Genomic DNA, 24,631 nt, shown 5'->3' with positions numbered 1-24,631 from the left:
TTCAATGCTTAAAGACCCAACTTGCCAGAGCCAAGACAGATGGTGAGCAGTAATCACTGAATGAATGGGTAGAAAAATGTAAACTTTGTGGAACATTTTATCTCCCATCTGCTTCCCTCTGCAATTTCAACTTGGTGCCATAAATCTAAGTTTCCCACTTCTCTTTCTCAGGCTACCTAGTTTGTCTTTGTCTTAGAAGTTGATAGGCAGCCAGGCTGTTTTGGAAGAGACCTATTTAACCAAGATGTTGAGCATAGAGTTTTCAAAAATGGGGTCCCTTTGCTTATATTGTCGGATTGTATTAATGTTTTCCTACCCTGGGCTTTGATTCTGCATGTAAAGTATCCTCATAAAGTGATTGGAAAGAATTCATTCAATAGCTTTCTGTTCAAACACTCTGCCTTAGCCACTCACATACTCACTCCACAGGTGTATTGATATATGAATTTATTCTGATCTCTGTCTGTCTAGGAACTGGCAATACAGATTTAATTTGATATCGTCCTTGCCCTCAAGGAGCTCATGGTTTAGTAGAAGGGAAAATGAATGGATGTTGTTTTAGTTATCTATATAATAATTTATGATTTCCCATGAAACCGTGGGTTTGTTGTGGGTTTGCTGGCGCTTAGTTGGGGGGTCCTTCACTTGTCTTGCTTGGGGGGGTCTCTCGTGCAGATGCATTCAGCTGGCTGGTGGGCTTGGCTGGAAGATCCAGTGTGACTTCACTCATATGTCTGGTGCTTCACTGCTCCTCCATGTCGTCTTTCTTTTTCCTTGTGGCATCTCATTCAATAGTCTAGTCTAAGTTTCTTTACAGCAAGGTGACTGCCTTCACCGGGGAGGAAGTGGAAGCTGCCAGGCTTCTTAAAAGAGAAGACCAGAAATGGCATCACTTCTGCTGCATTTTATTGATCAGGGAAAGTCACAATGCCGGCCCTGTGATAGTAGTGGTAATGGGTGAAGTAGCACACACTTAGAGAGAGGGAAGGAACTGATGGCAACTCTTTTTGGAGAGCATATTCCAAAGATACAAATAAATAAGAACCATAACTAAAATTTAGAGAGCCGTTCTATGTTAGGTAGCAGGCTAAGTACCTGACATGTATTATCTCATGAAATCCTCATACTAACCCAGTGAGGTAGGAATAATTCTTTTTCCCATTTTATAAGCAAGCAAATGGAGGCTGGTGGAGGTTAAATAAATAACCTCAGGTCAAAGATGTAATACGTGGCCAGGATTCAGACTCCTCGGAGATTGATTTGTTGTTGCGTTATGAGAGGAAGTTGAATGAAATGGTGCAGAACTCAGTCTATGGAGTCATCACACTGTAATAAGTGCTATGAGAGAGGGCAGTGGGGTTCAGGGAAGAGAAAGATCCCTTCTGTCTGGGAGTTCAGGGAAGTCTTCAGGAAAAGTGTCATTTGAGTTGGACCTAGATGCTTACGGATGATTTAGACGTGAACAGATTGGTGGATTAAGGATTTCTTGCAGGTGGGAAACATCATAAACATATGTTTGAGGAGTGGAAGCAGGAGCATACACCGGGACCAACAGTCAGTCTAGCCCGAGTGGACTCTAGAATTCAAGGATGGAGACAGCAAGAGCTGATGGAGGCAGAAAGTTTGGGGTCAGATTGTGAAAATACTTGAACACCAGGCTGAGATGTGTGGGTCTTTATTTCGAGGAAACTGGGGAGACATTTAGTGTTTTGAAACAAGAGATTTGTTTTAGAAAGGTTAAAATCGCAAGGGTAGACTTGATACGCTGAAATGCAGATACTGAAGGCAAGATGAACAAAGAGAGTGCTTTCTCCATGGGCTCGTTGAGAGGGAACACGGGTCTGGAGCTTTTTACTGACCACTGGGATGGAGAAGGGGTATGGAGTAGTAGAGATGTTGAAGGGTTTGGTGGCTGGGTAAGCAGTCAAAGATGGATGTAGAATATCTAGCGGAAGTAACTAAAAGAATAGAGATGAAGTAGACTTGGGGAACATACAACTGTTTAAATTTTGGGCTACTGAATCAACCTTGAGCAATGCTATTGACGTGATGAGGGGCTAAGGTGGGAGTTGGTCCAAAGGTGACAGTCATTGTTTATAAAGAGGAAACATGACACTTTTCCTTTGAATTAATTTTGTAAGATATTATAGACCAGTAACATGATTCTCTTTTCTTTTTGTTACTCTCAATAAAACCCAAATGGAGCTCAGTTACTTTTACAGCCTGCTCCATTAGCTGTATATGTGTCCTATCCATATCCCACCCCCTGATATCCTCACATTAACCTCGTTAAGGGGTGCTGCCCTGTATCAGGGCATTAGGTGCTTGACAGGGCATGATGGCTTGACCAATTGCTTTACGTATATGAAAAATGAGGTAGAGAAAAGTTAAATGACCAGCATAACGTTGAGTCAGGATATATGCGCTGACCTGAGTCAGAGCAGGAGGGAGGATATTTATGATCTTTATTCACAGGGCACGGGAAGGTGAAAGGTCAAGTCACGGTCGGATAAACCACATACATAGGGAAGAGATGGGTACTGCTTTGTGGAATGCAGGAATAAGCCTGGGATAGACAGAGCCGTGAGCTCAATTCCTTTTGCAGAGGCCAGCAAACACAGGGTATTTACAGAGTCTCAATAGGTTCAAGGTAGAAGATTCTGTAACAGTGCTATGATTAAGGACTTTCATTCTGATTAGAATCATACACTGGCAAATGGGCAGGAACCATCAGAACTTTAAGTAGCTGCTCAACAGAACATGTGCAGTCATTTCTGAAGTGGGTTGTTAACTTATTACTTGCTCTCTTGTTTTTCATTTGCTTCATATCTGGGTATATGGATTCGGGGGCCTCGGGAATGGCAGCTGGGATTTGAATATTTAATGTGGAGTGCTTCCTACCACTCTGCCTCATTACTGATACTCACTGTCATCGTTCATCAAAAGGTTGGTAGCTCCTCAAGGAGGAATGGGAGATTGCACTGCATCTCCTCACACATGCTTGCTCAAACCCCTGATTACTTGTCTAAGTTGTCTGTTCACGGTCCCATGCTGAAGGGAAAGGACTCGTGTAGGAGCTGGTTTCCAAGAGCCATGCAATTCATTAAGGATTTCCCAGTTCACTCTGTTGTTCCCTGTTCATTTGCCAGAACAATACTACTACTATATACAACTAATATTCATAATAGTGACAGTTTTCAACCTGTCTTACAATGGGTTGGGCAAGTTATATTTATTATTTTGAATGCTTATAACAACCCCTTTTACAGATAAGAAAACAGATATCTCAGTTTCACAGCTTTAAATCCTCATTCAGATGTCAAAGTGTATGTTTTGTCTTCTATGATGGGAATTGAAATTGCTGCCTTCTATCTTACATGGGGAATAGGAATGTTACGATAGGCTTTTGAATATAACCTCCTATTACTTCTATAGCCTCTTTTGGTTATTTCAGCGAATGCGGGCAACATGTATATACAGTTCCCAATATTGTGTTTCTTCCCTCCCATCATGGTACAGCCAGGTTAGGACGCTTGGGATTCAGGAAAATGGGCCAGGCACAAAATAGACCCAAAACATAGAGCATATGGATTTATTTTGGATCATCTTCCCTTCTGCAGCTAAGCTGGCCTCTGCCAATGGGAGGTGAACATTTTGAAGCTACACGTAAATCAATGCTTACCAAATATAGCTTAAGGTAATAGGTAGTACTGATCAGAAGACAAATCTGGGGCCAGCCTGGTGGTGTAGCAGTTAAGTTCGTGCCTTCTGCTTCAGCGGCCCGGGGTTTGGCGGTTTGGATCCTGGGTGCAGACCTACTCACTGCTCATCAAGCCATGCTGAGGCGGCGCCCCATATAGAAGAGCTACAACTCTACAACTATGATACACAACTATGTACTGGTCCTTTGCGGAGAAGAAAGAAAAAGAGGAAGACTGGCAACAGATATTAGCACAGGGCCAATCTTCCTCAAAAAAAAAAAAAAAAGAGAGACATCTACTGCATGTATAGGGGGATACAACAGGCTAAGAAGGCAGCTTAGTGTAATGAAAAGCACACAGACTCTGCAGTCTAATAGACACTGATTTGAATTTTGTCTCCACAACCAACCTTGTGACTTTGGGCAGTTCTCTCGATCATTCTGAGCCTCAGTTTCCTTGTCTGTAGAACGCACCTACCTTATAGGCTTGTTCTGAGGAAGCTGTACTATTTGCCGAGGCTTCCTACTCCTCAGGCACTGTGATAACTGCTCTAGGTACTCTCTGTGTGTGTTTCTGCTTTTATTGATGTTTGGACACTCACAAACACTGACTTTGGATGTGTGACCGTCAATTTCTGCTATTACATTCTCCTTTACTTTTTTCCCATTTTGGTGGTTATTGAAGTTATTTTTGAACATACCAGCCTATTCCTGCACTACTCAAGACAAAGATAGCATGTTTGGTGGCTGTTGTGGAATTCTTTTTTTTTTTTTTTGTGAGGAAGACCAGCCCTGAGCTAACATCCAATGCCAATCCTCCTCTTTTTGTTTTCTTTTTTTTGCTGAGGAAGACTGGCCCTGGGCTAACATCCGTGCCCATCTTCCTCTACTTTATATGGGACGCTGCCACAGCATGGCTTAACAAGCAGTGCGTCGGTGTGTGCCCAGGATCCGAACCGGTGAACTCCAGGCCTCCGAAGCGGAGCATGCGCACTTAACAGCTTGTGCCACCGGGCCGGCCCCTGTTGTGGAATTCTAAGAAGTGAACCGGATGCTCCTGGATGCTATTGTGGAACAAAAGGAAAGAATCCAGGCAGAAGGCAAAACGCAGAGCACTGTTCATCCAGCTGCCCTTCTCTCTGGGAGAACCCCTTTGGAGCTCCAAACTCTCAAGGGTCCAACCTCACAGTCTTCGTGTACTGAATTTAACAAACAATATTATCCCTTTGCTCATTTCACTTACCCTTTATTGGTATCTTGTCTTTGGACTTTATCAAATATTACCTCATACTATAATTATTTTCTAAGAATCTTATCACTCTTTTTATATTGTGAGGTAATTACCTCCACAGTACTTAGTTCCGAGTTGGCACATGGCAGGTGCTTAAGTTTTTTTGTTTTTCTGTTGCTTTTGATTTAAGGAGGAAATCAAAAGGAGGGAATTGCCATTTCAGTTAATCCCCACAATACCTTATTGAGGTTGTTATACAGATATGTTCAGTTAAACAAATACTTGTGTTTGCTTTCTGCAAAGCTAGAATCTGAGGGTATAAAGAGAAATAAACACAGTCCCTGCCCATGAGATTCCTACAGTTTGGTGTGCAAAATAATCACACAATCAGAACATTTCATAGTAGAGCACTGGAAACTGTGTAAAAAAAGAAGATGAGTAATATTCTCTGGGGTTTCAGGGGAAGCTTCTGGACATGCCATCTGTGTTGAACCTGAATGAATGGATAAAAGCCATCCAAGGGAGAAAAGAAGGGCGGTACATTCCAGGCAAAGAAAACATCATAAGCAAAGCCAGAGGGTACGTGGGAAATTTGGTGTTTCGTCAGAGTTTGTAGGAAGCAGTTTGGAGTTATCACACCACGAAGTACAAAGTAAAATATTTTGGAGGTGAAGAAAGGAGAGTGCCTAGGGGCCAGATCAGAGCTGGTAACTCTATATCACACTAAGATACATATGTTCTCTATAAATAACGTGACATGGCTGGAGTTGTCTTTAGCTAGATCAGTCTGGCTACTGATTGGAGGATGAATTTGCGATGTGCAATACTAGAAGCAGGGGGAGTAATTAAAAGGTTGTTGGAATAGTCCCAGTGAGAAAAATTAAGGGCCTAGATTAGGACGGATAGGAGGAGGAGGATGATGACGATGAAGGCACTTGGGCTATTACTACTGATAGCCGCGACATTTAAATAATCCTTACTATGTTTCGGGTTCTGTTTAAAGGATTTTGCATGTATTATTTCATTTAATTGTCACATTGACCCTATGCAGTTGGTATTCATATCATCCCCATGTTGCAGATGAGGAAACTAAGAGTCAGAGGTTAAGTATTTCACCTAATATTCCACGACGAGGAGTGGCTGAGCTGGAGTTCAGGCCAGGCAGTCTGGCTCTGAGCCTGTGTCCTAACCACTGCTCAACACTGCTGCTTCTGGTCTTGAAACAACCACAGAGTTTGTTGTCTTGTTTTTTCCATCAAAGAAATCTATTCCTTAGCTAATTCTCGTAATTCAAAACAAGACCTTCTCCTTTGATTAACAGTCATTATAGAAAATTTATACAGTACAGAGAAGCAAAAAGAGAAGAATAAAAACTCCATTCCCAACACCCTTTAGGTAACTGCTGAAAACAATTTGTAGTTTTTTTTTTTTTTTAATTTTCCTTCCTCTCTTCCCTTCTCCTACCTTATCCTCCCTCTGTGTGTGTGCGTGTGTACACATGCTATTGGGGCATCATTCTAAGGCCTTAGCTATTTTTCAGTCTTATTTGTTTATTGTTTTTGGTGAGGAAGATTAGCCCTGGGCTAACATCGCATCCATCTTTCTCTACTTTATATGTGGGACGCCTGCCACAGCATGGCTTGATAAGCAGTGCGTAGGTCTGTGCCCGGGATCTGAACCTGCGAATCCCAGGCCGCTGAAGTGGAGTGTGTGAACTTAACCATTACGCCGCTGGGCTGGCCCCCTTCAACCTTATTTTTAATGACTGCATAATACTCCTTTTAAAATGACAGAACTTGGTGAGTGGATCAATGTGGGTGGATAGAAAGAAGAAAATAATATATTTAGTATGACTCAGATTTATGGCTATGTGTGTGGTGATACAGTGAGGAACAGAGAACTTTGGAAGATTGTATAGGTTCTCAGAGGGGAGAAAATGATTTAGACATGCTGAGTTAGGGACTGAGGTATCGTTGAAGTAAAGAAGCCCTCAAGTAGCTCAATATATGAATCTGAAGATCAGCAGAAATTTGTTATTGTTCCCATTTTACCCCTGGTGAACTTGAGACTCAGAAGGTAAGTCACTTTCCCAGAGCTCAAAAACTTTGTCTGTCTGGCCAAAGCTCATATGTTCTTCACACATTATTTTTTTTTGCCATTACATGGGTAAATAAATTAGTGAAAAACCTCTCCAATGAGGTAAAATAGTCCTTTTTTTGTGTGTGTGAGGAAGACGAGCCCTGAGCTAACATCCGAAGCCAATCCTCCTTTTATTGCCGAGGAAGATCGGCTCTGGGCTAACATCCCTGCCCATCTTCCTCTACGTTATATGGGACGCCGCCACAGCATGTCTCGATGAGCGGTGCGTTGGTGCGTGCCCGGGATCCTCAGGCTGCTGCAGCAGAGTGCGGGCACTTAACCGTTGCAGCACCGGGCTGGCCCCTAAAATAAAATAGTCTTTTTTGATCATACTCAGTGTTCAGCCCACTTCTCATTCTGTTCACTCTCACCTCTCACGTTATTCTTCAAAAAAGATACAAGGATGGTCTTGCCCTGAGGAAGTTTAGAAGCTGTGTTTGTTTAACATTACATTAAATAAGACCCAGCACCCTTTGGCTCTTTAAGATCATCTAGGAGGTTTGCTGCTATTTGAATAGACAGGATGCTTCGAAATGAGGGCAAAACAAACAAGAAAACAGATAAAACATAAAAGCACCAAAACCCCAATGAGACTGATAGGATAATGAAATGGAAAGATTTGGATGCGCTAAACAGGCCATGTCATCTTTCAAACTTTGCTTAGTTCTGTTTGGGAGTTCTGCTCCTTGGCTAGTGTGGGGTCTGATGGTTTTACTTTGCCCCTCTGTCCAGTAATCCTTACTGCTGATATAAAACTTTATTCTTGCGAAGCCGAGCGTAACTCATTTATTTCATGGGGAGAACAGTAGGGGATGAGGCAGTGTCTTCCAGATGGAAGGAGGCAAGGGAAAGTATGGTCTAACGTGTCCTGTACTTAAGGAGCAACCACAGTGTGTAGAACTCTGGCCTGGGCCCTCAGGGGAAAAGAGCTTGAAGTGCATCTAGCTCTTTCTCCAACATAGCTGGCTCTGTTGGCCTATTATTGCCCAATTCACTGCACACGTGCACACACACACACACCATTCCATTGTGGATAGTTGGACCACAGGCATTTGCCCTCTTGGACTTCCTCCCTTGGAACCTAGTTTTTCCTTCTAGAACCATACAGAACATGTTCCCCACCCCTTCCCCATGATGTCGCTTTAAAGAAATTCAGGTATCACAAGAAAACTTCTATATCCCTCATTAGCCTCCTTCTGAAGTCCCTGCAATTACTTCTCATTGGATAGTTTTCCACTTGGGTGCTTTTTCTTTCAAGGCATCTAGAATATTGGTGCACTTAGAATAAAAAGTTTATTATGGAATCTTAATATGTAAGTGAAGGATGGAAATTTGGTAAAATGTATTCGCAGTTAGGAGGCCTTAGATCCTGAACTGGCCATACCAATTACTGCTTGGAGACCTGGGGAGACTGGTTCTCTATTTTGAGCATCAGTTTTTTCACCTGTACAATGAAGATCTTGGGTTAAGAGATCACTATGGTCCCTTCAGGTTCTGAAGGGGACCCAGTGATGATGGAGGATGAACATTATTAAAAATTACATTTATTAAAAGATTTAAGGGGTTGGGCCCATAGTGTAGTGGTTAAAGTTCAGTGTACTCTGCTTTGGTGGCCCAGTTCGTGGGTTCAGATCCCAGGCGTGGACATGCACCACTCGTCAGCCATGCTGTGGTGGTAACCCACATACAAAATAGAGGAAGGTAGGGCCGGCCCCGTGGCTTAGCGGTTAAGTGCGCGTGCTCCACTACCGGCGGCCTGGGTTCGGATCCCGGGCGCACACCGACGCACTGCTTGTCCGGCCATGCTGAGGCCGCGTCCCACATACAGCAACTAGAAGGATGTGCAGCTGTGACATACAACTATCTACTGCGGCTTTGGGGGGAAACTAAATAAATAAAATTATAAAAAAAAAAAACACCACAAAATAGAGGAAGATTGGCACGGATGTTAGCTCAGGGCTAATCTTCCTCAAGCAAAAAAAGGAAGATTGGCAACAGATGTTAGCTCAGGGCCAGTCTTCCTCAGCAAAAAAAAAAAAAAAAAAAGATTTAATACAGAGGATTATAAAAATGAATACAAAAGGATCTCAAACCCAACACCCAGATATTCCCTGCTGACTTAAACGAGTTATACATGTAAAGAGTTAGAAAATTTAAAAAAATACTGTAAGCTATAAAGTAAAAAGTAAAAGCCCCTCTTCTGGCCTTCATTTCTGCTCCCTTTTCCCAAAGGATTTCAATATGACACATTACTTATGTTTTTCTTCCACCTCTCCCCACCCTCCCCCCACCCCCAAAGAGAATATCAACTTTTAAGACAAGAATATAGGATTTCTAAATGTCTGTTTCTTTCTATGGTCTTGGGGTGGGGTTGCATGGATCCGTGCACACTCTCCTGCACAGTTTCTCTTGTGGCATGCACAATTAAATAGTTGAACATAGAGAGTACTTCAGTCATAGAAATCTTTGGTAATTATTGTAGTTTGGTTTACAAACCTGAGTGCCAAAACGACAGAGTCTTGAAGTGCTCAAAGATGAGTGAAATTGATTACAAGAGGTTTCACTGGAATGGTAGCTTTTGAGTAGAACCCAACACCTACTGAAATGATTTGTGGGAATCTTTATGATTGTGATGGACCTTCACTTGGTAATTGGAAAGAAGCATTAGCATGGAGCATTATCTATTGAGACAAGTTCTTTGTTTTTATGCAGATCGGTGTTGAAGGAGCCTTGTGTGGTGTTTTATGATCTCAAGAGAAGAGTCCTTACACGGATGGTTGAAATAAACCTCTTGAAATTCGGTAGATTTTCATTTTCGACTTTACTCCTGTTAGTACTTACAAGACAAATAAGCAATTGTCACCAGCTGTGGTCTAGCCCATCAAGTATTTTAGCTCTGCTGGACTTTTAGATTGATATCTTATAGGAACTGAAGATTCCACTTCCCCTAAAATATTCCCCCTAATATAGCAATTGAAATTCCTACTACTTTAGAAACTTCTTTGGATTTATTAAGATACATTTTAATGCTTTATGATTATAAAATATCATGTGCCCATTTTTTTTTATAATTTTATTTATTTTTCCCCCAAAACCCCAGTAGATAGTTGTATGTCATAGCTGCACATCCATCTAGTTGCTGTATGTGGGACGCGGCCTCAGCATGGCCGGAGAAGCGGTGCGTCGGTGCGCGCCTGGGATCCGAACCCGGGCCGCCAGCAGTGGAGTGCGCGCACTTAACCGCTAAGCCATGGAGGCGGCCCCATGTGCCCATTTTTATTGAGGCATAATTTATATGCAATAAATGGCACACATTTAAAATTTGTAATTTAATAAACATATATATATACATACCTGTGAACCCAATACCACAATCAAAGTAGTGAACCTATCAGTCACAACCCATATGTTTTTTCTTTCCCTTTATAATTCTTTTTCTCTTTTTGAGGAAGATTGGCCCTGAGCTAACATGCGTTGCCAATCTTCCTCTTTTTTCTTCTTTTTTCTCCCCAGTACATAGTCGTATATCCTAGTTATAGGTCCTTCTAGTTCTTCTGTGTGGGACGCCGCCTCAGCATGGCTTGATGAGCGGTGAGTAGGTCCACGCCCAGGATGCGAACCAGCGAACCCCGGGCCACAGAAGCAGAACGTGTGAACTTAACCGCTATAATTCTTCTCTCTTGTCCTTTGTCCTACCCGCTGCCCGCCCATGAAATGATCTGCTTTCTGTCATTATATTAGTTTGCATTTTGTAGAATTTATATAAATAGAATTGCACAGTATGGTTTTTAAACATTTTTTTATAAAAAAAATTTCTTTAGAATGGCTTCTTTTACTCAGCATGATTAATTTGAGATTCATTCATGTTGTGTATATCAACAGTGCATTCCTTTTTATTGCTAAGTACAGTCATGTGCCACGCAATGACGTTTCAGTCAACGATGGACTGTATGTATGATGGTGGTCCCATAAGATTAGTACCATATAGCCTAGGTGTATGGTAGGCTATACCATCTAGGTTTGAGTAAGTACACAATGATGAAATTGCCTAATGATGCATTTCTCAGAATGTATCCCTGTCGTTAAGTGATGTGTGCCTGTAGTATTCTACTGTATGGATATACCACAATTGTTGTATCCATCTAGCTGTTGGTGGACATTTGGATTATTCCTAGTTTTGGCTATCACAAATAAAATTGCTATGAACATTCCAGAACAAGTCTTTGTAGGGACATATCCCTTTTTTCTCTCTTGAGTAAATACCTAGGAGTGGAATGGCTGGATCATATGGTAGGTGTGTTTAATTTTTTATGGAAGTGCCAAACTGTTTTCCAAAGCAATTGCACCATTTTACATTCCCACCAACAGTGTATGAGAGTTCCAGTTCCGCTACATCCTTGCCAACACTTAGTATGGTCAGTCTTTTTAATTTAAGCTATTAGATTAAAGTATATAGCGTTATATCATTGTGGTTTTAATTTGCATTTCCTTAATGACAACGATGTTGAGCATCTTTTCATGCGCTTATTTGCCATTCATATATTTTCTTTGCTGAAGAGTTTGTTTAAATCTTTTGCCCATTTAAAAGGTTGGGTTGTTTGTTTTCTTATTTTTGAGGTTTGAGAGTTTTTAAAAAATATACTCTGGGAACAAGTCCTTTGTCAGATACATGCTTTGCAAAATTTTTTCTCCCAGTTTGTGGCTTGTCTTTTAATTCTCTTAATAGTGACTTTTGAAAAACAAAAGTTTTAAATTTTCATGAAATTCAATTTATCAGTTTGCTACTTTATGGATTGTGCTTTTGGTATAGTATCTAAGAATTCTTTGTCTAATCCAAGGTCACAAAGATTTTCACCTATGTATTCTTCTAGAAGTTTAAGTTTTATATTTAGGTCCAAATTAATTTTTATATATGGTATGAGATACAGATTAAAATTATTTTTGTTTTGTTTGCATATGCATATACAATAGTTCTATCTCCATTTGTTGAAAGAGTATTTTCTTCACTGAACTGCCTTAGTATCTTTGTAAAAAATCAACTAATTTTTCCATACTTCCATGGGTCTGTTTCTGGACCCTCTATTCTGTTCCACTGATCTGTTTGTCTATCTCTAGCTGGCAGTCTCTGCCTTGAATTGGAGTATTTGGAGCATTTTCACTTAATGTGATTACTGATTTTGTTAGGGTTAAGCCTATCATCTTGCTATTTGTTTTCTATTGTCTCATCTGTTCTTTGTTTTCTTTTTCGTTTACTGCCTTCTTTTGGGTTATTTTTTATGATTCTATTTTTATCTCCTTTTGTTTTTTTTTTTCTTAGCTCTGACCCTTTGTTTTGTTATTTTAGTGATTGCTTTATGGTTTATAGTATGCATATTAAATGAACACAATCTATTGTCAAATGATATTGTACACTTCAGATATAGTACAGAAACCTTACAATAGTATACTTCCATTCTCCCCTCCCAGCATTTACATTGTTATTGTCGTACATTTTTACACACACGCACACACACCACACATACACACACACACACAAACACACAGATGGTCCCTGACTTACAATGGTTCAACTTAGATTTTTCGACTTTACCGTAGTGTGAAAGTGATACACATTCAGTGGAAACTGTACTTTGAATTTTGAATTTTGATCTTTTCCCAGACTAGCAGTATGTGGTACGATACTCTTTTGTGATGCTGGGCAGCGGCAGCAATAGTCAGCCACATGTTCATGAGGGTAAACAACCGATACACTTACAACCATTCTATATCCATACAACCATTCTATTTTTCACTTTCCATACAGTAGTCAATATATTACATGAGATATTCAGCACTATATTATAAAATACGGTTTATGTTAGATAATTTTGCCCAACTGTGGGCTAATTAAGTGTTCTGAGCATGTTTAAGGTAGGCTAGGCTAAGTTATGATGGTTGGTAGGTTAGGTGTTATTAAATGCATTTTTGACTTAGGATATTTTCAACTTACTATGGGTTTATCAGGATGTAACCCCATGGTAAATCGAGGAAGATTTGTATTATAAACTCTATAATACACTATTAATCTTGTTTCAGCAGTCAGCTATCTTTTAAAGAGATTTAAATAAATAATAATAAAAAAATCATATCTTTGCTTTTGCAGTTACCATTTCTAATGTTCTTCATATTCCTTTGCATAAATCCATATTTCCATCTAATATAATTTTCCTTCTGTCTGAAGGACTTCCTTTAACATGTAGTATGGGTCTGCTGGTGATGACTTCTTTTAGCTTATGTAATTCTGAAAATCTCTTTATTTCTCCTTTCATTTTATAAAAAACTTTATTGAGATATAATTCACATATCATACAATTCACTCAATTAAAAAGTGTACAATTCAAGGGTTTTTGGTTTATTCACAGAGTTGTGTAACCATCATCACCATCAATTTTAGAACATTTTCATCACCTCAAAAAGAAACCCCATTCCCTTTAGTTATCAACCCCTTTTGCCCCAACCCCCCAACTAATCTACTATCTGTCTATATAGCTTTGCCTATTTTGGACATTTTATATAAATAAAATAATATATTTGGACTTTTGTCACTGGCTTCTTTCACTTAGCATACTGTTTTCAAGGTTAATCTGTGTTGGTTTCCTTTTATTTAGAAAGATATTTTTGCTAGGTATAGAATTCTATTATGACAGTTTTTTCTTTCAGTACTTTATAGATGTTGCTGGACTGTTTTCTCCCTTGTGTTGTTTTCAATGAGAAATCTGCTGTCATCCTTATCTTTGCTCCACTCTACATAACATGTCTTTTTTTTTCTGGCTGAATTTAAGGTTTTCTATTTAACCACTGGTGTGATCAATTTGATTATGGTGTGCCTTGGTGTAGTTTTTTCATGTTTCTTCCACTTGGGGTTCTTTTGAGCTTGGATATGTGGGTTTATAGTTTATCAAATTTGGAGAATTTTTGATTATCATTCTTTCAAGTATTTTTTTCTCCCTTTCCCTTCTTTTTAGGACTGCAGCTACCTACATATTAGGCTGCTTGAAGTTGTCTCATATCTCCCGGGTGCTCTTTTAATTTTATTGGGTGCTTTTTTCTCTCAGTGGTATATTTTGAGTAGTTTCTGTTGCTGTATCTTCAAGTTCACTAATCTTTTGCTTGCAATGTCTAATCTACCATTACTCTCATCCAATATATTTTTCATTGTATTTTTTTCTGTGTGTGTGAGGAAGATCAACCCTGAGCTAACATCCATTCTAATCATCCTATTTTTGCTGAGGAAGACCAGCTCTGAGCTAACATCTATTGCCAATCCTCCTCCTTCTTTTTTTCCCCCAAAGCCCCAGTAGATAGTTGTATGTCATAGTTGTACATCCTTCTAGTTGCCGTATGTGGGACGTGGCCTCAGCATGGCTGGAGAAGCGGTGCATCGGTGCGCGCCTGGGATCTGAACCCGGGCCGCCAGTAGCGGAGTGCGTGCACTTAACCACTAAGCCACGGTGCTGGCCCCTCATACCTTGTATTTTTCATTTCCAGAAGTTTGATTTGGGTCTTTTTATATCTTTCATGCCTGTACTTCAAATTCTGAACATATGGAATACAGATATACCAATTGTGTATCTGTATTGTTGTTTTAATGTTTTAAAATTGTTTTAACGTCCTTGTGTGCTAATTCTAACATCTGTGTCATTTCTGAGTCTGTTTTGATTGATTGATTTTTCTCCTCATTATGGTTTTATCTTTTTACTTCTTTGCATGTCTCTTAATTTCTGATTGGATGTGAGACGTTATGAATTTTAGCTTACTGAGGGCTGGATATTTTTGTATCCCTATGAATATTTTTGAGGTTTGTTCTAGGACACATTTAAGCTACTTGAAAGTAGTTTGATTTTTTTGGGTATTGCTTTTAAGAAATATTAGGTGGGACTTGAGCAGAGCTGTCTGGGGATAATTATCTTCCATTGTTGAGGCAAGACCCCACAGTGTCCTCTACCCAGTGACCTGTGAGTCACATGGTTTTCTAGTCTGGCTGATGGGAATAGTCACTATTCCCAGCCCTGTTTGAACACTGCATACTTTAATCTTTTTGGAGGGTTCTTTCTCTGAGCCAGGTAGTTTCCTCACACATGTGCACTGGTCAGTCCTCATTAAAGGGTACCCTTTGCAGATGTCTAGAGTTCTCTTTCTGTGTACCTCCTTCCTCCGTGGTACTTTGTGCTGTGAACTCTAGCCACTTTCATCTCACTGGACTCTTACATTTGTCTCCTCAACTCAGGGGGTCTGCCAGGTTCTGCCTGGTTTCCCCTCCCTGTGCAGAGGTCTGGGCACTCTCTTAAGAGAGGACACTGAGGCAGTCATAGGGCTCATCTTAATTGTTTCCTGTGTCTCAGGGATCACTGCCTTTGTTGCCTGATGTCCAGTGTCTTGAAAACCTTTGTTTCGTATATTCCATTGTTTTTAGATGTAAGAGTAAATCCAGTCTCTGTTACTCTATCTTGTATGCCCAATTTTAAATATTGAAAAAGTATAAACAATAATTAAGAAAGACATAAAATTAGCCATCACCCTATATTTTAGCAATATGTATTGTTAACATTTTTTAGTGTTTTCATCCATTAATCTTGTATGCTGTGTAATAAAAATGGTTTTTGGGGTTAGATAGACTAGGACTAAATCTGCCACTTGTTTTTTATGTTATCTTTTATAAGTTACTAAAACTCTCTAGCCTTAGTTTTCTCGTTCGTAACATAGAGATAATGATTCTTATCTCATGGGTCGTTGCTGCAAGGACTGAATAAAACTGTATTTGTAAAACACCTAGTACAGTGCCAGGTATATAATGAGTGTCTGAGAATGGATAGTTAATGCTTACGGTCAGGAGTTAGGAAGAAAGTAAGGCAGAGAGAAGCAGATTTGAACATGAAGATAGCAATTTGTGAGTCCCTGGGAAAATGCCACAAAGTGCTGTGGTGCATCCTTGCTGTGCAGTTTTGGGCATTAGACCCTTGATGCTTGGATTCAGTGGCAATTCAGAAAGTTTCATAGTTGGCTTGCATGGGAAATGCAGCTAGGGGTGTGGATGAGTAGGTATCAGTGTGACATAATAATAACCATCATAGAAGAGAGAAATCAGAGCAATAGAGGTGGGGGAGATGATGTAGGGGTTCGCCCATACAGCTCTAGGCAGGTGTATATTAAACCCATTAGGACAGTCCAAGCTGCAGTGGGCCAGTTCTTTGGTCCTGGAATTGCTTGTTCTCTGGACAGGAGGGGAAAGTGGAATGGTTGATTTTTAGCATGAAAGGGCTTAGCTGAAGGCAAATTTAGGCTCTTTTTAAACTCTAAGAGCTCTGTGAATAATATGATCTAGCCATTTAGTCTCTCTTGATGGATTTCTTTATCTCATCAAATTACATCATTTACTATTAACTCCCTATCTTGTTTGGGCCAGATGTGATGTGGAAGGTGACTCAAGGTCAGTAATTTGGTCTCTGGCTCCTAAGTTTTCACTCTCTTGTCTTTCTTCAGTAGATAAAAGGGGCCCAGGAGCACTACAGTCTGTTGAGTGACTTTCATTTATAACTTTAAAAGGGGTTGTCTGAAGGCTTAAAAAATTTCCCAAGGTGGGAGTGTTAATATTCAGAGATGCAGCCTGCTTTTGGAAGCTGAATTCTTTTGTTGCTGACAAAACTCAGAAAAGCTCAGGAGTTTGGGGGAAGGATTCTTGTTTTTTAAATTGCTTCTGAAATCACTTTGTTACTGTTAGGAAAATGTTCACTTTGTGGATAATGGGAGCATAATTCCCACCCCCATCCCTGCCCTACCCTAGGGGCTCAGGGCTTCAGGCCACCTAATACATCAGTTGTGGGCTCTGGGTGTTGCTTGCTTTCTTTCTTTTTTTTTTTTTTTGTGAGGAAGATCAGCCCTGAGCTAACATCCATGCCAACCCTCCTCTTTTTGCTGAGGAAGACTGGCCCTGGGCTAAATCCATGCCCGTCTTCCTCTACTTTATATGGGACGCCGCCACAGCATGGCTCGACAAGAGGTGCGTTGGTGCGCGTCTGGGATCCGAACCTGCGAACCCCAGGCCGCTAAGCGGAGCGCGTGCACTTAGCCACTTGTGCCACCGGGCCGGCCCCTGTGCGTTGCCTTCTTGAACTAGGGTCAGACATTCCAAAATCTCTTTCAATTCAACACAGTCATCCTTTGGTGTATTTTTTCAAGTTCCTTCTGTATTACCCCAACTGTCTCTTTCCCAGGGGGCAGATGCATGGTGACCCCAGGCTTATGTCTTTAATATTGGGAGAGGCATGCCACCAGGACCAAGACCATAGACCGTGGAAAGTGGCTCCGCTGAAGCAAAATAGTGTCTCAACCTGAAACTTTTCTTCCATACGCCCTGTGGCATGACGCAGGGTTACGTAAGCTTGGCACTATGGACATTTTGTGCTGGATAATTCTCTGCTGTGGGAGGCTGTCCTGCTTCTCGTGGGATGTTTAGCAGCATCTGTGGCCTCCACCCACCAGATGTCAGTAGGGCCATCTCTGCCCCCAGCTGTGACAACCAAAGATGTCTTCAGACATTGCTAAATGTCCTCTGGGTTGGGGGTGGGGCGAAATCACCCTCAGTTGAGAACCTCTGGCATACTAGTTAAAAGCCGGGGCTTTAGAATCAGGCAGACCTTGGTAAATTGTAACCATCATTTATCAGCTGTGTGTGGCTTTGGGATAGGCAACTGATCTTTTAGGCCTCAGTAGCTCCATCTGTAAAATAGGGATGTGATCACCTACTTTATTTGCTTGGTCTAAGGTTTAAGAGAAACAATGCCTGTAGCAGTGCAGTGCCTGCCAAGGCTTACTCTTTCTTGCTTCTCCTCCCCCATCAGCCTCTGCTGGCCTTGGTTTTAGATTGCTCATAGTATTGTGATTTTCTTGCTGAGATCTGACGTTGTCTTGATTGGCCTGATTCTGACTTGTGACCCAATGGCAATTCTTTTATTTTACGTTAATAGGCCTTGGTGATGAGAAGGCTTGGGTAGCTTTTGTGGGGTCGTGCTTTAGTTATCTGAACTACTCTTTCAATCTCTTTTAGTCCACTAAATTTAAAGGAGCAGGCACACACATGAGAAACATCAGGAAGAATTTCAGGTTACCCTGGGAAAGAAGTTTGGAACGCCGTGATTAGAACCTGCTGGAGGGGATTATTGAGAGAAGACAGGACTCACTTTTCTTGGAAATGGATTACAATTGAGTACATGGCTCCTGCTTGAAGTTGTTTCAGTTCAGTCCATTTTTGGAAGAATAAGGAAAATTAACATTCTCTTCTAATATTACTAAGAGAAAATATGTCTAGAGTGAATTCTAAAAAGTAGAAATATGTTTTACCACAAAATCAAAAACATTAGAACCTGGTGTGGAGACTTACATAAAGAACAGTGACATCAGAATTGGAAGGTAAATTTGAGGTGCTCTGTCTTCATCTCCTCTAAAACATAGACATCTAACTTCTACCACAGCGTGCTTGATTTGAGGCCATTCAGTCTCTTCTTGAATACCTTGAAAAATGGGGCTATCACCGCGTTCTCAGACCGTCCATTCCATACTGAATTCTTGTGAGAAAATTATGCAATTGCAATAGCAGGGCAAAATCTGCTTCCTTGAAACCACCACCCATTTATCCTTGTTATGGTTTCTGAAACTACATGAATACGACTAAGACTCAGCGAGACTGTCATCTGTGGTATACTTCTTTTCAACAAGCTAAAACCTTCTTGTTCCTTCAACCCTTTTCTGTAGTAGTTAGCACTCTTAGGATATACTCCACCTTCCCAGATGTGGACATTATATTCCAGATGTCTGAACAATGCAGACCTCCTTCATTTATCCAGCCGATTGTCCAATTTATTGTCTGAGCAGAAACAGCACAGATACGGCTCAATGAGCATGTAGCCAACTAAAACGTGTAGGTCTCAACTGCAGTTAATCCGAGCTGATCTTTTGAAAGTGAAAGAGGCACATTTTTTGGGTGCAACATATTAGTTTGGATTTTAAACCAAAAAAACTTGGAATTGAGTTTTGTTCCATAACTTACTAGGAGTTTCTTCTATTTTTTTGAAGATCAGTTTCTTGATCTTATGGTAGGGATAATGGTACATATTTGAAGGGTTCCTGTAAAGACTAGAGAGAATTTTGTAGAGCATTTGTCAGCTAGTAAGTACTCTATGTACTGTAAAAATATTTTATTTATAATTTCAAGAGTTTAAAAATTTCTGTGATTAGTTTAATCATTTGTTGCTAGATGCCAATAACATTTTCCATTAAAAATGTTATCGTTTACATACAGTAAAATCCACCTTTTATAGTGTACAGTTCTGTGAGTGTTGACAAATGTATACAGTTGTGTAACCACTCCTGCAATCAAGATATGAAACATTTCATTACCCTCCAAAATTCCCCTGTGCCCCTTTTTAGTCAACCACTCCCTCTAATGCTTGGCAACCACTCATCTGTTTTCTGTCCCTATAATGTTACCTTTATAAGAATATTAGGTAAATGGAATCACATAGTGTGTAACATTCTGATTCTGGCTTCTTTCACTTAGCGTAATGCATTTGAGATTCATCCACGTCGTTGCACATATCGGTTCTTTTGTTCAAATTGCTGAACAGTATATCATTGGGTGGAATACCAGAGTTTGATTATCCATTCCCCAGTTGAGGGACATTTGAGTTGTTTCCAGGTTTTGGCAAAGGTGATGAAAACTGCTGTAAATATTTATGTACAGGTTTTTGTGTTAACATAGGTTTTCATTTTACCTGGGTAAATACCTATAAGTGGGATTGCTGTGCCATCTGAAAGGATATATTTAACTTTATGAGAAACTGCCGGACTGTTTTCCAAAGTGGCTGTATCATTTTGCATTTCCACCAGCAGTGCATGAGAGTTCCAGTTGCTCTGCATTCTCACCAACTCTTAGTATTGCTAGGTTTTTTTTCTTTTTCAGCCGTTCCAAGAGGTGTATAAAAGTATCTCATTGTGGTTTTGATTTTCATTTACTAATGATCAATAGTGTTAAGAATCTTTTCACATGATTTCCTTTTTTTTTTTTGTGAGGAAGATCAGCCCTGAGCTAACATCCGTGCTAATCCTCCTCTTTCTATCGCTGAGGAAGACCGGCTCTGAGCTAACATCTATTGCCAATCTTCCTCCCTTTTTTTTTTCCCCCAAAGCCCCAGTAGATAGTTGTATGTCATAGTTGCACATCCTTCTAGTTGCTGTATGTGGGACGTGGCCTCAGCATGGCCGGAGAAGCGGTGCGTCGGTGCGCGCCCGGGATCCGAACCCGGGCTGCCAGTAGCGGAGCGTGAGCACTTAACTGCTAAGCCACGGGGCCGGCCCCCTCATGATTTCTCTTTGGGCTCTACGTTTTCTTTGGTGAATTGTCTGCTCAAATCTTTTGCCCATTTTTTTATTGTGTTTTTTGTTTTCTTATTACATTTTAAGAGTTCTTTGTATATTCAGAATACAGGTTCTTTGCCAGATATGTGATTTGAAATGTTTTCTATTGGTCTGTGGCTTGTCTTTTCATTCTCTTAACATTGTTGAAGAACAGAAATTCTTAACTTTGATGAAGTACAATTTATTGATCTGTTCTTTTATGGATAGTGCATTTGGTATCATGTCTAAGAAATCTTTGCCTAAGCCTAGGTCACAAAGATTTTCTCCTATGTGTTCTAGACATTTTATAGCTTTGCATTTTATGTTTAGGTCTATGATCCAATTTGGGTTAATTTTTGTATAGGGAGTGATGTATGGATCTAGGTTCCTTTTTTTGGGTATTGATATCCATTTTTTCCAGCACTAGTTATTGGAAAGACTGTGATTTCTCCATTGACTTGCCTTTGCATCTTTGTCTAAAATCAATTGACTACATACATAAGGTCTATTTCTGGACTCTTTTTTTTTTTTTTTTTTTTTTGCTGAGGAAGATTAGCCCTGAGCTAACATCTGCTGCCAATCTTCCTCTTTTTGTATGTGAGCCACCACCATAGCATGGCCACTGACAGAGAAGTGGTATAGGTCCATGCCCAGGAACTTAACCACTAGGCCACCAGGGCTGGCCCTATTTCTGGACTCTTTATTCCTTTCCATTGAGCTATAGATCTCTTCTTTCTCTTCAATATCATGTTGTCTTGACTATTGTAGCCTTATAGTACATCTCGAAATCAGGTACTGTGAGTCCTGCTTTGTTCTTATTTTTCAAAATTGTTTTGGCTATTCTGATGCCTTTGCATTTGCATATAATTTAAAAAATCAGCTTATCAGATTCTATACAAATTTCTGATGAGATTTTTATTGGAGTTGTGTTGAATCTATATGTCACTTTGTGGAAGACCTGACATCTTAACAGTATTGACTCTTCCAATCTGTTTTCATGGCTTTTATATCCCTTTATTCAGGTATTTTGTTTTTGTGAGGAAGATCAACCCTGAGCTAACATCCATGCCAATCCTCCTCTTTTTGCTGAGGAAGACTGGTCCTGGGCTAACATCTGTCCCCATCTTCCTCCACTTTATATAGGACGCCGCCACAGCATGGCCTGACAAGCGGTGCGTGGGTGTGCGCCCAGGATCCAAACCCGGGCTGCCAGCAGTGGAGTGTGCGCACTTAACCGCTGTGGCATGGGGCCGGGCCCCTGAAGCTCTGTTGTTAAGTGCATCACATTTAGTATTATGAGGTCTTCATGGAGAATTGATCCCTTTATGATTATGTAGTGCCCTCTTAATATGTGAGAATATCCCTTATTCTGAAGTCTGTTTTGTCTGATATTTATATAGTAACTCAAGCTTTCTTTTGATTGTATTTTCATGACATACTTTTCATCTCCCCTTTTACATTTAATCTACCTACATCTTTATATATGTAGTTGGTTTCTTATGGATAGCATATCATTGGTTCCTGCTTTTTAATGCCATATTATGATCTCTGTTTTATAATTGGTATGTTTAGACTGTTTGTTTCAATGTAATTATTCACATGGTTGGATTAAAATCTACCATATTGCTCACTTTTCTATTTATTCTATTTGTTGTTTGTTTCTTTTTCTGGCTTCTTTTGGATTAATTGAGTATTTTTTGTTTCTAATTTTCTACACTATTGGCCTATTACTTATATCTTTTAAAAATAATTTTTAAGTGATTGCTGTAGAGTCTATAATACATCTGTTATGGATTGAATGTTTGTGTCCCTCTTCCCCCGACCCCGATTCATATGTTGAAGCCCTAACCCCCAGTGTGGTGGTATTTACAGATGGAGCCTTTGGGATGCAATTAGGGTTAGATGATATCATGAGGGTGGGACCCTGGTTTGATAGGATTAATGTCCTTATAACAAGAGACATCAGAGAGCTTGCCTTCTCTATCTCTGCTATATGAGGATACAGCAAGAAGGCAGCCATCTACAAGTCAGAAAAGAGCCTTCACCAGAAATTGAATTGGTTAGCACCTTGATCTTGGACTTCCCAGCCTCTAGGACTGTGAGAAATAAATTTCTGTTGTTTAAGACACTCAATCTATGGTATTTCGTTATGGCAGCCCAAGAAGACTAATACAATATCTTTAATTAATCAGAATCTACTTCCAAGTAATATTATACTAATTCATGTGTAGTGTAAAGATCTTGCATTATGCTCCCAACTCTTCCTTCCCGTCCTTAGTATTATTGTTATCAAACATTTTTCTTTGACATATGTTATTTTGTATTGCTATTATTTTTGCTTTACACAGTCAGTTTTCATTTAGAGCAATTAAAATAAAAAATTAATTTTACATTTACCTTTGTTCATTCTATTTCCAGGACTCTTCATTTCTTTGTGTAGATCTAAGTCTCTGTCTGGTGTCATATGCCTTTTGCCTGAACAACTTTCCCTAAAATTTCTTATTGTGCACGTCTACTGGTAATAAACTCGCTCAGTTTTTTTTTTGTTTTTCTGAGAAAGCTTTTTTTCTCCTTCATTTTTGAAAGATATTTTCACTGGATACAGAATTCTGGGTTGACTATTTCCTCCCCTAACACCTTAAAAAATGTTACCCCATTGTCTTTCTGGCTTGCATAATTTCTGACAGGAAGTTTGCTATAATTCTCATTTTTGTTCCTCTCTATGTAATATGTCTTTTTCCTCTAGCTGCCTTCTAATATTTTCTCTGTATTTTTCCTTTTCAGCCATTTTAATATGATATGCTTGGATATGCTTTGTTTGGTATTTATCCTGCCAAGCTAGGATGTTGTCATTAATTTTGGAATATTTTTCACCATTATTTCTTTGAATATTTTTCTGCCTTATTTTCTCTCTCTTCTCCCGGAAAAAAAAGTGGAATCTTTTTCCAGGATCTCTATTACATGTGTTTTGGACCATTTGATATTGTCACACAGCTCTTGGGTGCTCTAGTTTTGTTTTTCTCTTTGTGTTTCAGTTTGAGTAATTTCTGTTGGCCTATATTCAAGTTCACTAACATTTTTTCATCAGTTATGTCAAGTTTAGTGATTAGCCTGTTGAAGGCATTCTTCATCTCTGTTACTGTGATCTTCATTTCTAGCATTTCCATTTAATTCTTTCTTATAATTTCCATCTTTATGCTGAAATTCTGATCTTGCATGCTGTCTACCCTTTCCACTATAGCCTTTAACATATTAACAATAATTATTTAGAATTCCTTGTTAGAATCAACACCTGTATCATATATGAATCCGATTCTGTTGATTACTTTGTCTCTTGACAGTGTTTTTTTCTTTCTTTTCCTGTTTTGCATGCCTAGTAGTTTTTGGTTGAAAGCCAGACATTTTTTTTATACCTGTAGAAACTTAAGGAAATAGTTTTTATATTTGGAAATTGGCATGCCTTTCCTTCTGCTAGACCTTTAGTATGGTGATTGATTCGGTCTAGTCAGGAGTTAAGTTGGGTTTTGGATTTGCTTTTTCTGTGGTTACCCTCTGTTTTAGTTTTCTAGGGCTGCCATAACAAAGTACCACAAACTGAATGGCTTAAACAACAGAAATTTGTTGTCTCATAGTTGTGGAGGCTAGAAGTCCTAAATCAAGGTGTTGGCAGGGTTGGTTTCTTCTGAGAGCTGTGAGGGAAGGTTCTGTTCCAGCTATCTCTCCTTGGCTTGTAGATGGCTATCTTCTTTATGTGTCTTTTCACGTGGTCTTCTTTCTATGTGTGTCTGTCTGGGTGTCCAAATTTCCCCTTTTATACGGACGTCAGTCATATTGGATTAGGACTAACCCTAAGGACTTCATTTTAACCTGACTACCTCTGTAAAGACCATATCTCCACTTAAGGTCATATTCTGGGGCTTAGGATTCCAACATATCTTTTTCTGGGGGAAACAATTCAACCTGTCATATCCTCAGTGTACCAAAGGCTTCAAATTCTTCTAGCTCTTCTTTGTGTTTAAGGTTGGACTGATTTGCCAGAGGGCTTTTCTCAATATGTGCTCCACCCTCAGCTGTAGGTCTTTCTGTTGTCCCTCTCCAGCAATGGAATGCTGTTATTTATTACCTGATGCTTG

The 24,631-nt window shown here is 39.8% G+C and overlaps 1 pseudogene; it reads left to right on the top strand.

The window, feature by feature from the left end:
• The first annotated feature begins 1,790 nt into the window (after positions 1 to 1,790).
• The window catches only part of LOC101399305 (large ribosomal subunit protein uL11 pseudogene), a 36,713-nt pseudogene continuing 13,872 nt past the window's right edge, over positions 1,791 to 24,631 (top strand).

The sequence above is a fragment of the Ceratotherium simum genome, chromosome 30, assembly GCF_057802395.1.
Source record: "Ceratotherium simum simum isolate JZ-2026a chromosome 30, ASM5780239v1, whole genome shotgun sequence".
In the NCBI taxonomy this organism is placed as follows: Eukaryota; Metazoa; Chordata; class Mammalia; order Perissodactyla; family Rhinocerotidae; genus Ceratotherium; species Ceratotherium simum.
The sequence above is the reverse complement of the archived record's forward strand: the minus strand, read 5'-3'. Positions and strand labels throughout refer to the sequence as shown.